The sequence below is a fragment of the Cupressus sempervirens genome, chromosome 3, assembly GCF_028749045.1.
Source record: "Cupressus sempervirens isolate cs-2001-9-10 chromosome 3, ASM2874904v1, whole genome shotgun sequence".
Taxonomy (NCBI): Eukaryota; Viridiplantae; Streptophyta; class Pinopsida; order Cupressales; family Cupressaceae; genus Cupressus; species Cupressus sempervirens.
The window spans coordinates 644782593-644805624 of NC_143120.1; the positions used below are offsets into that span (position 1 = coordinate 644782593).

Genomic DNA, 23032 nt, shown 5'->3' on the forward strand with positions numbered 1-23032 from the left:
ACTTTCCTCTGAAAATCTTTCCTAGAATTCTTCTTCTGAAATTCGCTTCCAAAAGTTGTCTCCCCAAAAATTCTTTGTCTCCAAAATTCACGGTCCCCCAAAATATGAACCCCCAAGTTGTGATAAGGAGTTTTCTCCTCAAATCGAGGCACTAATTGTGCGTTCACCCGAGATGACTCTTTGCTCAACTGAGTTAACTCAAAATTAACTCTTATTAATCTTTGCTTTATCTTTTTAATGCATATTAAATGAATCATTAAATAACTTTATTTAATTTTTCCACTTGACTTCTATTTTTAATCTTTATTACTTTTAAACCCATGTGCACTTTATGAAATTAAAACAACATTATAATTTTCTATTATTTTATCTTTTAATTAATTTCTCATATTTAAACTCATGCTTAGATCATGCGATCTAGAAACCTTTAATAATTTAATATCTTTTCCACTTTTAATTTATTTAAGAAACTTTAATTGATAAAATATTATTAATTCAATTAATAATAATATTTAGCATTTATTTAAAAATGAATTCTAAATATATTATTATTAAATTAAATAAATATTATCACATTCTAAAATTATACTTAAAACTTTTATCTCCTAATTCAATTCTTTTTTTTTATTTAATTTATTTCTTAATTAATTAAATATAATTAAATATTAAAATATCATAATAATTTTTCTATTAAATTAAATCATTAATTAATCTTTTTAATTAGAATTAATTAATAGAAAACACATCAAGGACTCATAAGGTAACATACGAAAATCCATCATAGAAAAACACATACTAAATCAAACAAAAGGGTTATAATCACGAAATAACATCAGTTGATGCATTCGGAGGGTACTTAACTCAGATACTTTTCCTAATTATCAATTAGGACAATTGGCTAAAGTGTTTAGGATTTGGACTTAAGAGTTTATCTCCCCTCTCTTACCATTGAGATAATGCGATAGGGTAGGCTCATCCTGGCAATTCAGGGAAGTCGATACCTGGTACCTGCAACCTGCATAAAATCCACGCATGTACAGACACAATATTCTAAGCTAAACAAACAATGGCAAGAAGTGATGCATCGTGTAGATCCCGACTAGCAAGTGACTACGACTCCCTTCCTTAACCACATCAGAAACATCATACATAAAGAAAACAACCACGCACACCATACACATGTAGTATGGGGTAAGTATCCATAAGAAAGCACATGTGATAATAAACCATCTAACTAATCGTCATTGATAACTGAAAACACTAAATAATCATCATACATGCATGAAATATAGAGTACCAAGTAATCTCATCATATAATAAACTGAATTTAAAACAATATCTGATAATCTCAAGATAATGCTACTAATTATCAAACATAAAACTAGCATAAAAGAGTTTGGCAAGATAACTAAAAATACAACTTAGGGGTAGGCACTTCACTTTTGTACACAATTGTCTGATATATGCTTGTGTATGTGATCAAGGTAGCATGTAATTCTCCACTTTTTTCTCTCTTGAAGCTGATTAGAAGAAGTGTGCAAAGAAAAAGCATTTAGTTCACTAAAAATCCTCTATATTTCATGGTTTCTTCAATTTGCCAAGTGTCTGCCAAATCAAGGTGCTAACTCCAAGTCTGGGTTCAAATTCAGCATGCCACATCTATTCTATAGTCAAATCGAGCAAGTATGATCATGACTAATTTTTTGTAGGGATTGCACATGTTTCAAACTCGTATCTAAACTTTAATCTTATTATATTTATTTCCTTTTTTCATTTAGTTTAGGATGGAAGAATAAAGTGTTGTTTGTTGGAGGAGGATAATGCTTAGTCACATAACTTATTTTGTATTCTCTTGTACAAACCATTCTTGTGCATAGGAACTGAGTTCTACCATTTTCACTTTAAAAGAAACATAAAGAAACTGTTGATACTGTCATTAGCCCACCTGGCTAAATGAAAATCAAAGCTAAATAGTGAAATGATAATTAATATATTTAACATAAAGCATTCAATTTGAAATCGTCATATCCAATTTGTATAGAAGTTATTACTACTCACTGGTAATTATAAATCCAATTCAATAAGCTTCTTTATGATCAACATTATACGATTATTAGGTTTAGAAATAGTTGTAGGCTAGTGCTTATAGTCAAAATGATGAAGACAAATTTCAGTGTGTCTCTATCAGATTACTCTAACAAATAAATTATCTATGTAATAAAGTTAACAAGATGGAATGCAAAACAAGTATTATTTAGATAGTAACACACAAGAAGGTAGGTATGAGTTCTCCTTTCAAAAATCTACTGATGAATTAGACATTCATGGAAAATATTACAAAAAGCTAGTCCATGAAGCTAGCTTGAGAATCTCTTGCATATACAATCTTGAATTTATAAAGGAAACATAAGCAAAAAAATAGTGTTAGTTAAAGCCTCAATCACATACATATACAATAGATAATTTTATAATATAGTAATGTAATTTTTGGCACATAGAAGTATATACCTGTATTTAAAAGTAGACATTGGATAACAATAACCACAGAAATAAAATGCATAACAAAAATAATTTATTTTGCAAAAGGTGATGAATTCCAAGATTATTTAAAAAGACATAAAGTACACATATATGGAGCTTCAATACCTCTGGTATTAGCTCTATTTTCTTTCTAGCTTCCATTTCAAAGGTGTGGACCTTCATGATAACAATGACAGCATAACTCTACGGTAAATTGACAAAGACAAATCAAAATGCATTAAATATTACTATCAAAATTTTGAAAACATAAGAAAATGTGTATGGTTCTCTACTAGAGATATTCTTTTATTAATCTCAAAGCTTACACACATAAATCTTATTGGAGAAGAACATCAATGATCAAATAAATCACAAATAACCAATATAATCCTATCAAAAATTCCAAACCCAAATGTCCATAGTTTCCCCTTCAAATTATGTGTCATCTCCAAATCTTAGAAATCAAATGGCCCCAATTGCACAAATGTGTACCAAAATCAATGAAAGCATGCGTGGGAAAGAGCTAGAATCATTTTTCTTTACCTCTTTTGAAATGTTTATTACAAAAAGATAACTAATGACTAATTTGAAATTTTATTGCTTAAACAACTAGTAACATCTAAAGCGGAGAGAAGAAATTTAGAAAAAATAAATATTCTAAAGGGTTGTAGTTTTTTCAGGGTTTTGGCTCTAGCCAAGTGGCCACCTGGCCTAGTTCAATCTCTTCACATCCCTCATATTTTCCCTCTACTTACTAATAGCAACTATATCACTCTCCTAGGCCTATGATGAGACTGCAAAATCAAGTGAATGTTTGATTAGAACAAAGTAAGTAAACCTTTTTTTTTTTGTTACAGTGGAATTTTAGGGTTGAAGATCATTTTTTCATCCACTTTAGCTCAAACTACAATAGCATTAATTTCATACCTCATGGATATTCCAAAGAGCACCATGCTAGAATTTTTGGTGAACCCAGCGAGGCTAATGCTCCATTCCAACCTGTATACACAAAAATGAACTTAGCAGAAATCATGTCAAAGCCAACCACTATCATGGGAAGAGATTTCAGGATTCATATTAGATAATCTTGTTGGAAAATGGGGTCATATTTGAATCAAAGTTTAATTTGTGGAGTTCTTGTATTTTTATTCAATAAAAACTAAGGTATATAGGACTAGGAATGACAAAACCAATCTTTGTTTGAAGCCTTGAAAGCATTTTTCCTAATTTGCCATATTTGACCTAGTTGAGGGCTAGTGTTCCTAAAGCCTTAATTTGACCCAAGTTTGCTAAGAGCCCTAGAGAGGGGGTAAGACCTTAGAGAAGTGAAGTCCACTTGGAGAGACAAAGATCAGCATTGGGTAAAGGTTGGTAACCTTGCTTGGCATCTTGTAGTGGGTTGGGTGCTACTAGGCACTTAAGAAGATTTTGGTGGATTAAAGCTATAAACTCTACATCATTTGAGGTGAGATATGAGCACATATTTTGGGCACCTTACAAGTTACACTACCTCAACTTGGTGATGCAAGCAATTGGCATCCAAATAACGTGGGTGAAATAAATAGCGTACATTATTCAAGAACATCATTCTTTTCTTTGGAGCATTATGATTTCAGGATATGCAAATGATGAATTGATCAGGCTTTAGACCTTTCCACATAAAAGTGGCAGAAAAGATGACTTATTGGGATGAGAAGATGAGCGGTAGATGGATTTAGGTTTTGTGATTCCTTGGTATGTTAGTTTGAGCTTCACTTGGTTTCAAGAATACTATAATATTCTCTACTTAACAAAGCCAACCACATGAAGGTGGAAGCTCATCTGGCCTCACCCCCCTCCCCCTAACATCAATCTAAATTACTCATTATCATCTAATTATATACTTCATTCATCCTTTCATCCATTTGTGAAATATAACATTTAATCAATACGATCACATAGCATTCAATAATATGATATAAAATTCATTAATACACAATACTAATCAAGACTTCATTAGCACATAACAATATTCATTAACATAAAATAAAAATCAATATTAATATGCATCATTCATAGATAATTACTTTTTAAAAAGATCTTTCATTATCCAACAAGTTTTATCAAGAGCATTTTTAAAATATCATTTCTTCTTTTTGTTTTTCTTGGCTCTCTTAAGAAAAACACTCATAGGAGCATCCATATCTTCCTCATTCTCCTCCTCTTTTGGCACGTGTAATTTCAAATTACAATGGCTCCTTCTCTTTGGAGGAGCAGGAGGCTGCTGCAATAAAGGGGGCTCTATTGTAAGAACAAGTAAACGGGATAAATTAGCATTCTTTTTTCTTTTCTTTTTTTAACTATTACAAGTCTGTAATTAAGTACTAGTACAACATAACATGCATTTTTCTAACCTAACAATGCCACATCATGTACATTAACATTTTGATCTGCCACCACGTCAACATGTTGAACACTTGGAACATGCTCCACTCCTTCATCATGATGTTCAACATGCTTTGAAATATTCAAAAAAAGGACACACATCAAATTGCAATTGAAGATGTTAAATTGTATTCATAATTGCATAATTAATTTCCAATAGAAAATTAATACATCCACTACTATAATGAACATCATGGCCTTCGTCATGAATAGGTTCTATGATAGGATATGAAGGCTGCAATAAAATATTATGCACATTATTATGGGTTCAATTTATGTTCAAAACTAACACCAAAAAAGAATCTTCTCAACTATTCAATTTCATTTACTTTTCATCTGACCAATTTACCTGTGAGATATCATTTGGTGCACTAGATTCATGGGCAAGGCTTTCAAATTCTTCGTGTAGGTGTGCAACCACAACTTTATAGCCTTCCTTCAAGGCAATTTTTCTATCTTCGTCTGTGAGCTCCACATTGAATTTTGTGCCCTATATTTTTTGCTTAATATAGTCAGTTTTCCCTATATGGTTTCATTAAACAAAATTGTTTGCAACATTATATAAAAAAAATTAATATGAAATTTCATTGCTCCTACTTACAAGTTGAGACTGGAGATTCATATAGCCACTAGAGCCAAGTTTGTGTTGGCCAACCTTCTGCAGTCTCGCTTTTGTAGCCACAAATGTGTCTTGCAGTCTATGAATAATGTCAAACATCTTAGATTATATATTTACAAATATTAATAATTAGTGCATGATTACAATATACTTAATACTATCATGACATACCCATTTTTGCCTTGTGCTACTTCATTTACTCTATTTTCACATAGCCTTTTCTCCTTTGCATCTTCTATTATTTCATTCCACTCCATTGGTGGAATCATAGGAGGATGGTCATACTTTGGTTTCTCCTTAAGACCCCTTCTATATTGATCCCTCATAGTCTTTAAATGCTTTGATGCTCTTTTCAGAAGCAGGCCAGTGTAAAAAAAAATTTCCAAATTTCTCCTCAAAAGATGTAATCAAATGATTTTTTAATTCCATAGCTTGTAAATTCCATCTCTTTAAAAAAAATTAGTGTTAGATCAATAACTTTAATATAGCACAATAAATGGAAGAAAAGAAAAATTATGTAGCAATGATATGAAACTATGTACCTTTTAAGTATGGTAGGTCCAAATAGTCTCAATGTCATATCAAAAAGATGATCAAAGAAAACATTATTACCTAAAAATCATAAAGGGATTATCAATCCAAAATGAGTATGTAAAAGTAAACTAAATTTACACTTTAAATAATAACAATTTTAAAGCACCTGAAAGCTTTCATTCTTTTAATGGAAACATATTTTTCGTGTTCAGCAACAATATCCCTACATATAAACCAGTACTAACCACATAGACTGCTCCAGGAAATGGATCAGCTTCATTAGTACTGCTCTCTGTTGCTCTATCAACTGAAGGTCTATCCATTAGTGAACAAAATAGGACTACAGTAAGATCTATCTGGCATAACTTTTATCACTAGTTACATCCACTAATGCATTAGGGAAAATATTTACAAACCTTACTATTCTTTTACTACCATTCTTCATGACAAGTTTGAAGAGTTTGAAGATTTAAAATATTTTACTTCATTGACATACAATGACACTTAAAATGGAATTGAATGCCCTAGAAGTTATATGAACATTTAATACTCAACAAAGTCTGATTGCTACAAAAAAATCCCTTTGTAAATAGAAATGAAGCAGTCAGAAGAAAAAAAAAATATTTATTGACATTGAATGAGCCTTAAAATGGAACTGGATCCCTAGTAGTTGTCTAAAACATTTAATATACAATAAAGTTTGATTGCTACAAACAAAATTTCTTTGTAAATAGAAAAAGATACTCAGAAGTAAATATTTTATTTTATTGACATTGAATTTGCTTTAAAGTGGAATTGAGTTCCCTAGAAGTTGTATACACATCATAAACAAAAAATTCTTATTATTACGAACAAAATGCCTTTGTAAATAGAAATGAACCACCAAAAAGTAAAACTGGTGTATACCACTTGAACTCTATAAATTTTTTGATACATGCTTTGTTGATGGAATACAGATTGAAGGAAATGTCAAAGTCATCTATATGTACATTATTGAAAAGTTGTGTCAGGACTACTCTTTGAACAATATTTGATTTATACTTATGATTTAGTCCTAGTCTAAAGATCTTAAAATGATTATTTTGAAGTTGGTAATTTGTTGCCGGTAAAAAATATTGAATGGCATGGTCCTTACAATAGTGTCAGTAAAATAAGTTGGTTACTCCCAATTGAAATGAAAAGGATGCAATTAACTCCTGTGGAGGAAGTCCAAGGTAATAAAGTCCTTAATTTCATCTAAAAGGCTTGCAACCTACTATCAATATTAATAATATTTTAGTATTAGTCCTTGGAAGATTAGATGCTTGTAAAACCTAATGTCTCAACCACCCTTCTCTCATTACATTTATAATGTTATCCTGAATACTAATAAGATATCTAATATAATCAAATGGAAATTACCTTATCAGTTATTGCATATGTTGTATACCAAGATTCTTAGAGGTTCTCTATTCTTTAATGGCTGATGCCAATTCACCATGTTATTGTTCTACCATCACCTCTTCACTAGTTCCTTTGTTGTTAAAATTTCTCTAAATATGTTGACTCCTTGTGTAGTAAAATGAAACTATCTTTAGGATTTTGTTACTCTGCATTCTAAGTCAAACAAATTCTTCTTACTGGTGAATGTGTAGCATGTTAATATACGTCTCAATATTCAAAGATATGTTGGTTGTTCTTATGTAAGTGGCAGTTCAACATAAATCTTTCTACACATGCAGTGCCCCTAAGAATGTCTTCTTCTACACATTCCAACTGCAAAAGATAGAAAAACAGAGGATCCCAAGGCATACTAGCAATACAAAATTTTAGGCATACCAGCAATACAAAATTTTACTAAGTTTTGAATCTTCTACTCTAGTCCCTTTCCAAGGAAAAAAAATTTGACCATTATTTGATCTATTTCAAACAAGCCTTCACAGACTCCAATTTACTTTAAAATATACATCAAGGTAAAAGTTGAGTAGTTATTCAACATCATGGCAAATCAATTTAGTAGTTTCCATAACTTATCTTTAATTTAACATTTATTTTATTTTATTTTTATTGAACAAAGTTGAATGATTACAATGTAAGAAGCTATCCTAGATAGGACTACACAAAAAGGAAAAGAATTTAAAAAGTATAGCAAAGTTAACTCATAAAATTAACTAGTGGCTGATCCAACTAGCCCAACAGATATAATAAAAAATATAGATAAGCTTGAAATTTACAAATATTTTGTATTCTCTATCACATCTAATCCCATGATTGCAATAAAGTTAAAGGCTACAAGATAGCAAAGAGGACATCACATCTGATCTCATGATTGCAATAAAACTACATAGGCTACAAGGTAGAAAGAGGATATATGACCAACTGATCCAACCAGCTCACTACACATGGCTGCAAATACATATTAGGCTTGAAATTTAGAAAGAATTTTTATTTGTCTGACACCTTTAATTTTGTTGATAGGAACTAATAGCTTATGATTTGAGACCTGATTGGAGTAAAGCTTTTCTTACTTACCTATAATGTTGGCAATTGATTTTCCTAGTCATTGCTTGCTCTAGCTAGGTGCAGACATTAACATCAGTATTTCTTGCTCTCTAATGTTCATTAATCCTAATTGTCACAAGGAAAAAATAAATCAATACATACTTTCACACATTGACATTGACCTAGAATAACAATAGGTGAAACTGTGCATATTGGATAACAATTCAAAAGATCAAACATTTAATGTAATTGGTTTAATCTTCCCTGATATTATAGTAATGGCACAACACTAAATAAAACCCTTTATAACTCAGGTCCTTTATATGTTTTTTAATTTTTTCCTAATGCCTAACTCTCACATAGACAACAATACATTAGCTTTTTTTCAATGCAAGCCTAAATAACAAGGTAAACTATCAATCAAAGTAACATTTACAGGTTGCAAAATAGAACTCAATTCAAGAGAAAAATGATTGCTAAGAGCTTAATCAACACAATTTTAAGAAAATGTCATCCAAACCAGCCATTTTTTTATTCAATAGCTACCCTTTAGAAAGAACACAATACTAATATGAAGTCATATCTCTTGAAATTATAAGCTATATATATTTCAATCTACGTTCATTCAAAGTTTACCTTAAGGAATTGCTAAGAATAGAAAATTACCACTCTCATTTTTTTCAAATCTGAGATTAAATGGAATAACATAGGAAACCACAAAATCATTGTTTAACTTAGTGGAAATCTAGGAAGTTAATAGCTGAGGAGTTGGATACAACTTAATCAAATAAATGGTATGTATAAGTAAACAATTTTGATAGGCAATAGAATTACTAGGATGCTAATATTTATTAGAAGTATAAAACTTTTGTGAGATTAATCTTAACACCACTTTTACACATCCAGTTGGGGTGGGCATCATTTGTCTCTAGAACCAAATAGATGAATTCGATGGAGCATCTGATTACCAAACCCATGGCTTCCAAAACTTACCATGTTGGAAATGATTTTGTTCTTCTTGGTTAGGAAATTGGGCCACTATTAACCCCTAACACAAATCAGAACATGTTCTTGATGTAAGTGGACTTTAACACAAAACTTTAAAAATACAATCAGTTGTTTAAAAACACATAGGTAAATGGGATTTTGACCAGTCCAAAAGAAACTGATGGAAAGAAATATAAGGAATATTAATTGAAATGACTTGGAATGGATTTAAAAACTTGTTTCTTATTTTTTTTCCTTCTCTATCAATTTATAGATGCTTTTCTGGGAACCCTCTTAAACTCGCTTAGAATCGCATGGAAAGTTTTAGGAGAATGTTAGGAAAACTAGGGCCTTCAGATAAATTATTCTAGCCTTAAACTAAGGGTTTCATTGATAACAATATTACTTATGTTGTGTTGAATCATTTGCATTGGTTACATTGTGAAACAGAAAATGAAGTAAAAGCTTAAAGAGCTCGGTTAGGAAGCACTGGCTAGTTCTTTAAAAAAATATAGTTAAATAGGAGGACACTGAATTGGAGAATGATGTTTGGTTATTGGGTGTAAATAGCATACTCTTATCTGCAACCCCAAGTTGTACACTTAACTTGTGGAAACTAATCAAACAGTGAACACCTCACATTTTGGTACAGGTTAAGATGCATGTAGTTGGATTAATTTTACAAGATTCATTTCTTCTTAGAGATTATACCTATCTTTAAGTAAGCATTCAAAATTTATTAAAAACCTTCTAAACCATGTAAGCTTAAATTGGATGGATGGGTACTCTCCTAAAAATTGAATTGCTTAAGTAAATGCAAATGACTACATTAGTTGAATGCATACCAGGCGAAAAAAAAATCATTATCTCCAAAATATACCTTAGAGAAATGAAATAACTGAGCCAAAAAAATGCCATTCTGAAATAGAACAGCAAGAACTGCAATAATTTAATCTATGAGAAGATTAGAGCAACTGGATGAATTAGCTTAAGTCTATGTTTTATTAGCAGTCTAGGAGAGTAGAAGTTACAAGACTAACTAAATATGGATGTAGGCTGAACATGGGCTATGCAATGAGTATGTTGTTTGAAAATTCATTTTTATGGTGGCAATGATTCAAAAATCACTGCTTTTTGGTTTTTACAAACTAACTTTTTTCATATTAATACATAATTATGATTATTTATGATGTAATATGTGGCTTCTCTGAGTTTTATTGTTCTATTAGAGTGGTCAGCATTGAGCTACACATCATGGTGGCATAGCATGTAATTTCCTCTAGAAAGTCATTGGTGAAGAGCTTTTATGTTAGTTGGCAGTTGAACTTTGGACCAATCAATTAAGTTGTGTTTTGATTTGCAACATTACAATAGAATTGAATATTTTAGCATGAGTGGTCATAGCAATGATATAGGCAGAGCTAGAGTTGATAAAGATTGTGATTGATCACAGATTGGCATCAGCGGATGCATGTAGTATAAAAATTATAAGAACAATAGAAGGCAGTACACAAATGAGTGAATATAAATCATCATTTTAATAGTGGGCGTGAGCTTTCCATAGTTCATATAGTATGTGCAAGAGTTTCATAGAAAAACTTGTATATGTATTTTGAATCAATTTTTTGGTTTGCAGTCAATGATCCATCATTAGGAAGGGAAAAGTTGATTCAAAGAGCATATATAGTTTTCCCCAAAAACTATTTCACATAATTTGAGTTTTATACCTCAAGCATGTCACTATAAGAGACAACATATTTAATGTTTCATTTAATATGACTTTTCAGCAATTGAAATAACTGATTTACACTGCATCTAGAGTACTTGGGTTCCCAAGAAACATCCTTTAAGCATCACTATTCTCTCTAGTTTTTAACTAGAGTGCAAGGATAACACACAACTTATGGTGAATTTCACTGTATCTCAATGTTTTCAAGTGTAGTTTCTTTTGTCAGCATCCAATACTAATATTGTTGGGAGGAACCTACTCTGGTATGTATGTTTTTTTTCCAGTAGATAGATTTTACTAATAGCGTGCATGTGAAAGAAAGTAATTTAATATGTGTTGATATCCATACTATCAGATAGTGGAAAGCATCAATGATCTATAGGCTCACAAAAGTTCAGTAGGATTTTAAACGCATAAACAAAAGTTGTCATTAAAGATACAAATGAAGAGCCAAAGAAGTATGTTTTGCATGCAAGGCTTAATACCTCAAGTTTGCAAATCCCAATGTCTTAAATACAATTTCCCCAGGCTCTTATCTATAGTTATACATAGTGATATAGACATAAGACTGAAAATGATAGTGATGAGGAATGCTTTGTTGGTGGTGGAACTAAAGTATTAATCACATGAACTACTCCAAGAAATGGATTAGTCACATGTACCAGAATACTAATCACTAGATTTTGTACTCTAGTACATATGATAGGTACATGAGTACAAAATCCACCCAACAAAAAAAAATGCATGATTAGAACATTACAAAATATAGCAAAACAAGGTTTTACCAATTGTAGTGAGCATAGACGAGGATGTTTGCATGGACCTTGTTGCTGACAATGCACAAGGCAATACTGGATTGCCGACCAAAGGAGGCATTCACACTTCATCATGAGCTGAAGAATACAATATTGTTAGCAAAGAAATTTGCAATGGATAAAGATCAAATGGGATACTAGCTAGAAGCATCCATAAAATAAAATAAAAGGTAAGTGTTATAATGTTGATGAAAACAAACAAAGAAAGTGTTACTTACACGAAGGTTGTGCACTACAACCCTCACCATGTTCACCATGTGATTTCACAATTGTCACATATTTCTATATAAGAACACATAAAATTAGAGATCATGATCCATAAGATACTATAAAATATTAAAATCTATTGATCTTCTATTATTGATTTAGTTGAATTACTACTTACCTTCAAAGATTGGACCCTACAGTCCAATTCTTTTCTCAGTGCCTCTTTCTCCTTGCTTGTGTCACCCTTGATGATAATGTTAACAATTTCATCAGTGTATCTTTGTTTGAGTTGTTGGGCCATGAACATAGGGTCAGCACTAAGGGCGATGTCATGTAAAAATGATGCCCATATTTTAGATCACATTTGATCAGCTATCATTCCAGCTTTTTCCTATCATTTGTGACATCAAATATCAAAAAATATTTATCAAAATAACTTGAAAGACATAAAGAAAAGAACATAATAATATGACATTTTTTTCTATATTAACATTTAAAATTATAATAATTAATGTTTACCTCCACTAAAGGTGTGTGAGATGGTGCATCCATGTTGCCTAGTGAAAAAGATTAGTAAGTCTTAGAGATCAGCAGCGAAATTAAAGTAATAGACTTTCCAAAAAAATATTAATAATAAAGTAGATTGTATATCTAAATCATTTATCTTAAGTTAGCCAAAAATTTGGTGTAACTAATGTGTATATCTAAAAAAATATTTGACATGTTCTACTTAATGTTTATATTTGCACATATGGTTTGGAAAGAAAAATTTGATCGTACATGACCCCATCATTGTTGACATTGATCCTACCTAGACATTTCATTGATCATCATGATCTTCATCCATGTCATCATCATCATCATCACCACCATCATCGTACTTGTCACTTTGATCATCGTCGTCACCACCACCATCATCATCATCTTCATCACCATCATCATCATGACCATCATCACCATCTTCATCACCACGATCATGATCTTCATCAGCATCATCATCATCATTATCACCATTATCGTCAGCATGACCAAAATCATAACCATCTTCTTCTTCTTGATCACTGGATAACTGTTGTTCTTGATAATCATTTACTTCATCTTGTGCTTCTTCAATATCTTCTTCTTCCATCACATTATGCTTTATCAGCCTTCCTCTTGGGCCATGTCTAACAAAAAATGACCAACTTGGTTTGTGTGGAACACCTAAGTAAAACACTTACTCACATTGGCTTGGAAGAACATAGGGCTCATCTCTAACTGTCTCAAATGACTTTTTATTAATCATAGTAAATCCACTATCATGTTCAATAATAGTCCTATTAGGTACCATTTGATGATAAATAGAACTATTTTGAATGAATTAAAGTCCACTCAAGTATATTATCCAAAATGCCATAGTATTGATTTTCAAATTATTTAGAATGTATGTCAGTTCTAGATGAAATATTGGTGACCGTGAAGATAGCACTATTCCCAGAATCACACATTTTCTTCATTTCATTTGACTTTTATGTGAAAAATTTATAGCCATGGTAGTACATAGCTTTGTGGTGTTTAACCTACAATTATTCAAGCATGTCAAGATTGTTTGCATCGATCTATGAGTTGATATTAAACTTATGTCTCATGATTAGTAATCTTATGTGTACCTTTGTATCTCTTAAGCCATATACTAGATCAAGTACCATTGGCGTAACATTGGAATCTCCATTATGATGAGCTTCTTTAACCAATGATGCAACACTATCCCATGTTAATGAGCGACCATTTTCTTGAGACCATTTAATCCATACCATCATCCAATCAAGATAGTTTGCAATATAAAAATGTAGTGCATCCCACTCATGACCAACTATAAAGAAGATAATTACAAAAGTTAGAAACAACTTATATATATTAATGATGGATAAGAATTATTAAACTACAAAAAAAATAACTTATGATTACCTCTCACTCTCCTCAATCTACCTTTCCCCGTCAGGTACTCCCCTTTGAATTTGTCATTAGAGTTGGAATCCCAAATGTGATCTACATGGATGTTTTCTGCAAACTTTGGAAGATATTCACTAATGTACACCATGGTCTAGTATACCATATATCCCTCTACCATAGAACCCTCAAGATGTGCTCTTTGTCAAACCAATCCCTTCATAAATTTCAAGTGCCTCTCAACCATCCACGTTGACCTAGTTTGTATAGGTCCACACAATTCAATCTCCTCAACTTGATGTATGAGGTAGTGTTCTTGAGCATTGAAAAAGGTTAGAGGTAAGCACTTTTGCATTTCACACATAAGCTGTGGAATTTTTCTCTTCCAATATTTTGTATCCTTTTTATCAATTTCTTTAGATGATAACCACCTAAACGAGATCCAAAATGAAAAAACACCTAAACAAGATTTCAAATAAAATTATACAATAGATTTTAGATAAAAAGTTACAAATCTAATAAAAAACACTTCTAACCTCATGTATTTTCCAAGATCATATATAACTTATTTAATATTGTTGTCAAACTGGTGTGGAAGGGATAGAGATAGGATGTACTATAATCATTAAAAAATGATCATTTCAATATATTATTAAATAATTCAATAGGTAGTACATTCAATTTTACAAATATACTATAAATAGAGAACATGACTTACCTTGATGAAAGTATGTCAATCATGTGTTTTAAACCCTGACCCAAAATCACCTTTCTTTAATAGAAGAGTGCTTATATTTGCAACAAATCCTATTGAATTTTTTTTTCCTTTTATGACTTTTTTAATGCATCACTTTGTTTCTCTATTAATAACCAAGGAAGGGAACTTGTATTTATGTTGTCTCCATTGCTATTTGATTCAATGAAATCTTTTAATGCATAATTGGATTCATGAATGTCAATACAAATTTTGGCAATTTATTCTCTATCACAACTTCCATTCAACATTTTCCATAGTGTCTCTATTACATTCTTTCCAATATGCATAGCATCAAACAAATGCATGATTGGGAGATCCTTGTAGTACGGTAACCTACTAAATTAAGTAGGATAACTTTTCATTCCTCTAGGAAGTTGGTCATTGATGCCTTGACTACCTTCACAAGCATAAATTATAGCATTAGTAAATATAATACAATATCAAAATACAAATTTTAAACTTCAAACAACAAATTAGAAATTACCTCAATGATTTAGTCGATCGTATTCCAACTTTCATAGATGAGGTGTTATTCTTTGTGGCCTTGATGATGTCTCCTTTTTTCCATTGAAAATATTTTTTTGGCAATTTGATACCTATGATTATTGTGGAGAAAGTTCATAAACTCATCGAACACCTACTTTCCTAAACTTCTCAAAAGATGAGATTGCATCTTCAGACCACAAACTGGACATGCAAATTTTCCCTTTTTCTAAAGACCTAAAAGATCATATACAATTATCATGCACAACTTAAGCATACAATAGTAATGTGTAAGCACTATAATAGACCAAAAATATGTGATCTTAACAATATAACATATCATAAAAATGAATTAGCTAAGGGGCATCATGTATTATCCATACAAGTATTGCATGAAATTGAAATTGTCGGTGTCCTATTGGTCTAGAGATGTCATACATAGTGATGTCATTTCATAACTTCAACAACTCATCAATTAGGGGCTCAATATACATGTTCATATCTTTAACTTAATACTTACCTTGTAATTGAATGAACATAAAAATTACATAATTATTATGACCACTTTCATGCACTATTTATAAATTGATTTAGATAACTATAAAATGAAAAAATACTTGGCACAATCATTGACAACATTATGTGCTCCCTCTTTATGGACATCCAAGGAGGAATGTTATTGTTAATAACAAAAATAGGCCACACTGAGTAAACAAGTCTCATATCTCCATATGGATTGACACCGTCCACTACCAATGAAAGCTTCAGATTATGAGGTTCTTCTTTAAAGTGTGACCATGTTTCTTCTATCTCTTTAAATGAAAAACCATCAGTAGGCATTCATATAATTTCATCTTGACTTCTATTGCATGCATGATAATCTATAAATTGTGCCAAGTTAGCACACCTGAATAACCATTGAAGATATGGAATAATGGGAATGTACTGAAGAACCTTGTGAGGCACTTTTTTTGTTATTTGATCTTACTACTATCTACTAATATGACAATCAGGGCATTCTATTGCAAATTTATGTTATTTATGATATAGAATGTGATCATTGGGACATGCATGTATTGTCTAATACTTCATTCCAATTTGATTCATAATGGTAGATAATTCTTGGTACGAACGAGGAAAAATGTTTGATGGTGGTAACAAAAACTCACCTATCAACCTGCAACAACAAATATGCATTGTTAATATAATGAATAGTAATTGTATGCTAACATTGAAGATGACAAAAATGGCATACCTTAGCATATGTGACATTGCTACATTGGATAGACCATTCATAACTTTTAAATTCATCAACAACACTATAGCTGATAATAGAGTTGTTTGAGAGCCTTCATATAAGGGCTCGTGTGCCTTCTCAAGTAAAGGTATATCAAGACCATCTTCATCATCATTATCAAATTTGCTAGTACTATCATTGTGAGCCTCTTCATTACCTGCTCCAATACCATCTTCTTAAATCATGTCCTTTGGCACATTATCATCTTCTTCCATGGGAGTGTTATCCTCAACTTGAATATTCACACCTCCATTTTCCTCCAGTAGAGAATCCACATTTAGAAATGGACGAAAATTGTGGCCCCCTTCAACGTGACCATGTTGTGTACAATGACTCTAGGCTGTTGTGATTAGAATTATTTGATTCTTTAAGCCCTTGCACTTTTTGCAAGGACAATAATATTTATCAAGTTTTCTTCAGAACTGAGACCACAATGCAGCCATTGTCTCATTATTTTGTTCTGGGTTCATATTGTCATGTGTGATCTTTCTTCACAAGAAAATATATCTACAAATAAATTGGACATGTTGTAGTTAATGTTTATATCTACACATATGGAAATTTTTTATTAATATTTTCAAATGTAAGTAAAATGATCCTATAATTTCTAGAAGGCCTAGATGTTTTCAAAATGTGGAGTTATAGAAAAAGTATCTTAATTATTTACAAACTGCCTCAAAGAGATGTCACAAGGTGAAAGTTACTTAGGTGCTATTAGTAGCATGCCTTGACTAATCTTGATAGCAATGATTAATGTGATTAATGCATCAACTAATGAAGATGACTAAAAGATCGAAACATATTAATGTATAGCAATGTTTTTCTCGAGGAAATATATGCTCTTCAATAAGATATAAAAGGAAATATGAATTAGATGTGATCTGTGTGTGCTCTAGGTAGATGGACATTACCTTTTGAAAATTTTTCAATAGGGGCATCATATTTTCATCAATTTATTAAGAGGTTTGCACAGTTTGAGATTGGAGTAAGAGACAATTATCATTATCCTAAGGACTGCACAGTTTATTAAGAGGTTTGCACAGTTTGAGATTTGAGATTGGAGTAAGAGATTAAGTGTAGTTAGACATTTCATTGTTTATGGTTTTACCAATTTCTCATAAAAATAAATAGATTCTTGAAAGATGGGTTCTTGAAATAGGTTCCTATTTCAAGAACCCATCTCATTTCAAGAACACATCTCTTGAGAATCTATTCATTCTTTCCATTTCAAGAGTCCCTTCATTCTTTCCATTTCAAGAATCTATTCAATTTCATGACAAATAACTTTTTGAGACTATTGCTTGTGAAACATGGGTTTTTGAATTTTTGAATTTTGACTTGAAGGACAACACAGTTGAACCCTAAAAACAATATCACAATAATGGAAGTTTTCAATTACTCGAATGGAAGCTCATAATTTCTTTATGTAAGAAACTAATGGAGTGTTCCTTTTCTAGTAAAAGCACAAACATATGTCACCTTTTATAAAGAAATGAGATATCAGAATGTGACAGTTCAACATTAATGACAAAAAAAATGGTATTTGTGTTTAAAATATGAAGATGATGTGAACTAATGAAATGTGTAGAATTGGATGAATTTTATGCTTTTTTTTATAATTTTTTTGAGTAAGAATTTATTTATTTTATTTTATTTTGAAGTTCCTTTTTTAAGTGTAAAAAATATAGGGTGTAGTTCCCGTCAAACAAGTATATGCAAATCATCTTTTTTTGTTTTAATTTGAAAATATCTTATAGATGACATGTATAGCTAGTGAACAAAAAAAGAAATAATTATTTTTGATGTATATTTTCTTTGTTATAAGTACTCAAGTTCGAGCTTATTAGAATCCAACAATTTTTTCCTCTCGTCAAAACTTCCCTATCAAATCTATACCTTCTTGAAAAAATTGCATATTCGTGAAGAGGATTCTCTCCTCTAGAGATAAATATAATATTTTAATTGTTTTGATATGATTTACTATTTTTTTTCCTTTTTTGAGGGAGCATCTTCTAAAATGTTGAAATATCAACTTATAATATTTTGAGATTATGACATATTATAACTAATAAAAACACTCAAAAATTTATATAATGATGATATTGAATCTGAGATCTATAAAAGGGTATTTTTAGTTTTTGAAAAGAATTGAGTTTTGATAGAGAAATGAGATTTGACCAAAATACATTTTTGTATCATAAACAGTGACATAGATCTGTGCTTTTACCCTTAAATCACTTTGTATATTTAAGAATCTAATTGGAGTGTTTCTTTTCACTTTGTAGAAATCAATATGTAGCACCTCAGAATTATTTATCCATCCTAGGAGGAGTGCAAGCATATGTTGACCTATCTAGTCCATCATAGGTCCAGACATTGGCTCAAGCTAGCAGACCATCTTCACTATCAACTTATTCAAACCAAAATGTGGGTGGTGTTGGACCCACATCAGATTCAAACTAGAATGGAGGACCTACGTCATTTTTGAACCAACAACAGCAAGAATATCTATCTCACTCTAATTATCAAATGATTAAGACATATCCATCCCTTCCTTACCATGGGAACAATAATCTATAGAGAGGATCATCTCTTCATAACAATTCTTGGAATAGTCATTCACAAATAAGAGAGTCCACTTTTCCAACTACCCAAAGAGGAAATCAAGATCCTATTGTGAATAGATATGCATATGAGCAATAGCAATCCTCTTTTCTAACATCACAAGAAACTTTTCCAACTACTCAAATAGGAAATCAAGATCCTTTTGTGAATGGGTATGCATATAAGCATCATCAATCCTCTTTTCTAACAACACAAGGAACTTTTTCAACTCCCCAAGGAGGAAATCAAGATCTTATTGTGAACTGATATGCATATGAGTAATAGCAATCCTCTTTTCCAACAACACAAGGAGGAAATCCTAATCTTCATATGAATGAGTATGTAGCAGTATCGGCATCTGAGAAATAGCAACTTTCTTTTCCAACTTCACAAGGAAGAAATCTAGATCTTCATGTGAATGGATTTGCAATAGTACTAGCATCTGAACAATAGTGACCCTATTTTTCAACTTCACAAGGAGGAAATTCTAATCTTTGTGTCAATGGATATGCAGTAGTATCAACGTCTGAGCAACAACAGCCCTCTTTTCCAACTTCTCAAGGAAGAAATCCAGATCTTAATGTGAATGATTATGTAGTAGCATCGGCATCTGGGAAACAATAAGATTTTTTTAATGTGGATCATTCCCATCAACCATGGTATAGGAACAACCACTAAAGAGGCTCACTATGACTCTAGATTATATGATTCATTCGGCATTTGTGGCATTATCCTACATGCTAAAAACCACGTACGCTGTATGGTGAAGATATCATTTCATTTACTTTTGGTTACTATGGTTTTGATTTCATTCATATACTTTATTAGTTTGATGTGTGACTATGGTTTGATCTGGTCTTTAAGGAATTTCTATGGCAATTGATTGGCCTATAAAAGTGAAGATACTAGGTATGCATCCTAGCACCTTGGATCATATTATGTAAAAGGATTGATGGTAGTTAGGGACTTCTACTTTGGGTTCATGTTACTATTGAAAAAGAAACATATATTAAGAACAATATATTCATTAAATTATTAAACCATTGAGGCTGAAATGACTATTATTTTTTGGTATATGTTTGTTTCTGATATTCTTGTATACTTAGCTTACTATTTTATCACATGTTTTTAAATACTATGATTTCAATTAAGATTAAGCCTGTATATCAGCTTGTGTCTTCACTTTTTAAGAATTTTTAATTAAAAGTATGTTAATTTAATCATAATTATTTATTTCTACTGTCCCTTTGCACTCTTAATAAGAATTGAGATATTTAGGACATATTCACAGGCTCAAGGATGTACCCAAGGTATACCATGGCCATGCCCAAACTAAGATCAGTATCTAGTATGAAGGTGGTCCAAATAAGCAATATCAAGCTAGGATAGAAATGGCTATGGGTCATCAGACAACATTTACAATAGTATATTCTATAAGTGATTTCAACATTTTAATTTTGTTTATGTCAATGATAATTGATTGGCAGATTTAATCTCATTATAAGATAATTACTGCAATCCCTAAACTTAGAATATTTGAGTTCACAATTAAAATATGTAATGGATGATGTGAATATAATTGTGTGGAAAATAACAATGAACCATTTCACTTGCTATCTCTGATATATACAATTATATATATGCTAAAAAGAATTGATACTTCTTGTACTTAGTGGAATGATCCTTGCTATGTCAATTATGCCAATATAAACTATATGCAATGGAGATGTAATGGTATTGCTTCTACCAATGCAAATTGTTGTCACTAGTATGACTTTGATAACATGCAATATCTAATCCTTATTTATTGCTAATGGAAATACAATTGTATTAATGTTGTTTCCAATATAATCCTTCAATGCTTGCAATCAAATCTAATTATTGCTTAAAGTGAGATTTGATGTTTTCAATTTTCTGATAGGCTTATGAAATTTTGGAAATGCTTCTATGTCTAATATGATTGAATAATTCTTGCAACAAGGGTGCTATGTCTGATCTTTCTTTAAATGTGTACAACCAATAATGCCAAAGGTAGTCATTCAACATAACATGTTTATTTCAAATTGATGTTGAAATAAATGACAATGAATGTCCTTTTATACCATGTGCTTGGTGTGAGAAATCACGTAGGATAAAGAATGCTCTCTGTCTCTTTGTAATGTCACTCTTCATAATAGTTGATTGTAACACAACCTTGGAATTGCCTCCTTCCATTATTAATTACTTATCAGAACATATCATAATTCATTGTCTTAATCTAGACAAGGCTTGATTACCATCATCAAGGTACCTATTCATGATTAGTAATTGTTGAGAATGGATTAACATTTTGTCTTTGCATAATGACATCAATTTGTTAACAACTCAATGCTAATATTAACATAAACTATCATATTATGGATAAGGTAGTCTTTTTTATCTTTATCGATCATTGTTTATGATATTGATTATGGATGTTATTCAATCATTAATGTTTGAAAACATTATCCTCTAATGTGATTGGTTCATGCCTTAGCCAATACTATTTGCCAATAGCCATCATTGATTCTTGAAAATATTCTCCATTAATTATGTTCTTTAATGGCGAACATGGATCCTCCTCTTAGTCGATCTATTAATCTTTCTCTTGCTTTGTGATTGTTTAGTTATTACAAAACTAAATAGATATATTGATATTTGCATTCACTCTTCAACCCTTGATATTGTTTGTTGTTCCTTATCAACCATTGATGCTTCTGTCAACTCCCTTAATCTTGTTTGTGATTTTTGACACTTGTCTTGACTGAGGTTCTAATATTGCTTACTACTTTGCAATGCATTTGTTTTGAATAGGTATTTGATTGATATCTTTAATTGATATTGATCAATATAATCTTATCAGTGTCTTCTTTTTTATGCTTAGTGACCTTCTCTTTTGGTTAGCTTCCTCACAGTATTAATTATATGATTAGTCTTAGTAGTATTCAGATGAATCATCAATATGCATTGATTGTGACTGTCCTTTGCAATTTTTGATCAATTGATCTACACAATCATTGTCTATAAAATTCAAGATGATGTCTTGAATGTGTCAATGACAATGAAGATACATACTTGGTATGATTGACATGTTGCCCACTTTCTTGGAAAAGTCATCAAAATCTTGGACTAATCCTTATTCCTCTGATTAAACTATGGAATAATCCTTATTCCTCTAAAGAAACTAGGAAAACCATCTTATTCATAAGACTTCATGATTTTCCAAAAATCTTATTCTTCTACTAATACATATGTAGATCTAATTTTAACTATCAATGTGTTATTGGTGTCAAGGACTGCCACTCCTTGTCCAAAAAAGTAGTTTATTGTCTAGATGTTATTAGTTTGATAATGGGTACACCACAACAAAGTAGGTATGTCAATGTCTCTAGTTCCTTTGGTATATGGCTAGGCATAGAATCTGGTAGTTTTTAGTTTTTTAACACATAACTAAATATTGTGATATATTATAAACTGCAGGTCTTATTTTGTCACAAATAAACTTCAAAAATGTTGATTGTATTTGTCAAAAGCAAAATTTCAGTAAAAAAAACATTATATGCTATGACCAGGGTTTGAGAGGAAAATTTTAGTTTCTTTTGGCTGTCATAGTGAAGGAGTGTGTCTT

At 31.1% G+C, this 23032-nt stretch overlaps 1 pseudogene; it reads left to right on the plus strand.

Annotated features, from left to right (window-relative positions):
• LOC149568346 (receptor-like protein 4) overlaps window positions 1-23032 on the plus strand; it is a 124595-nt pseudogene that overhangs the window by 17227 nt on the left and 84336 nt on the right.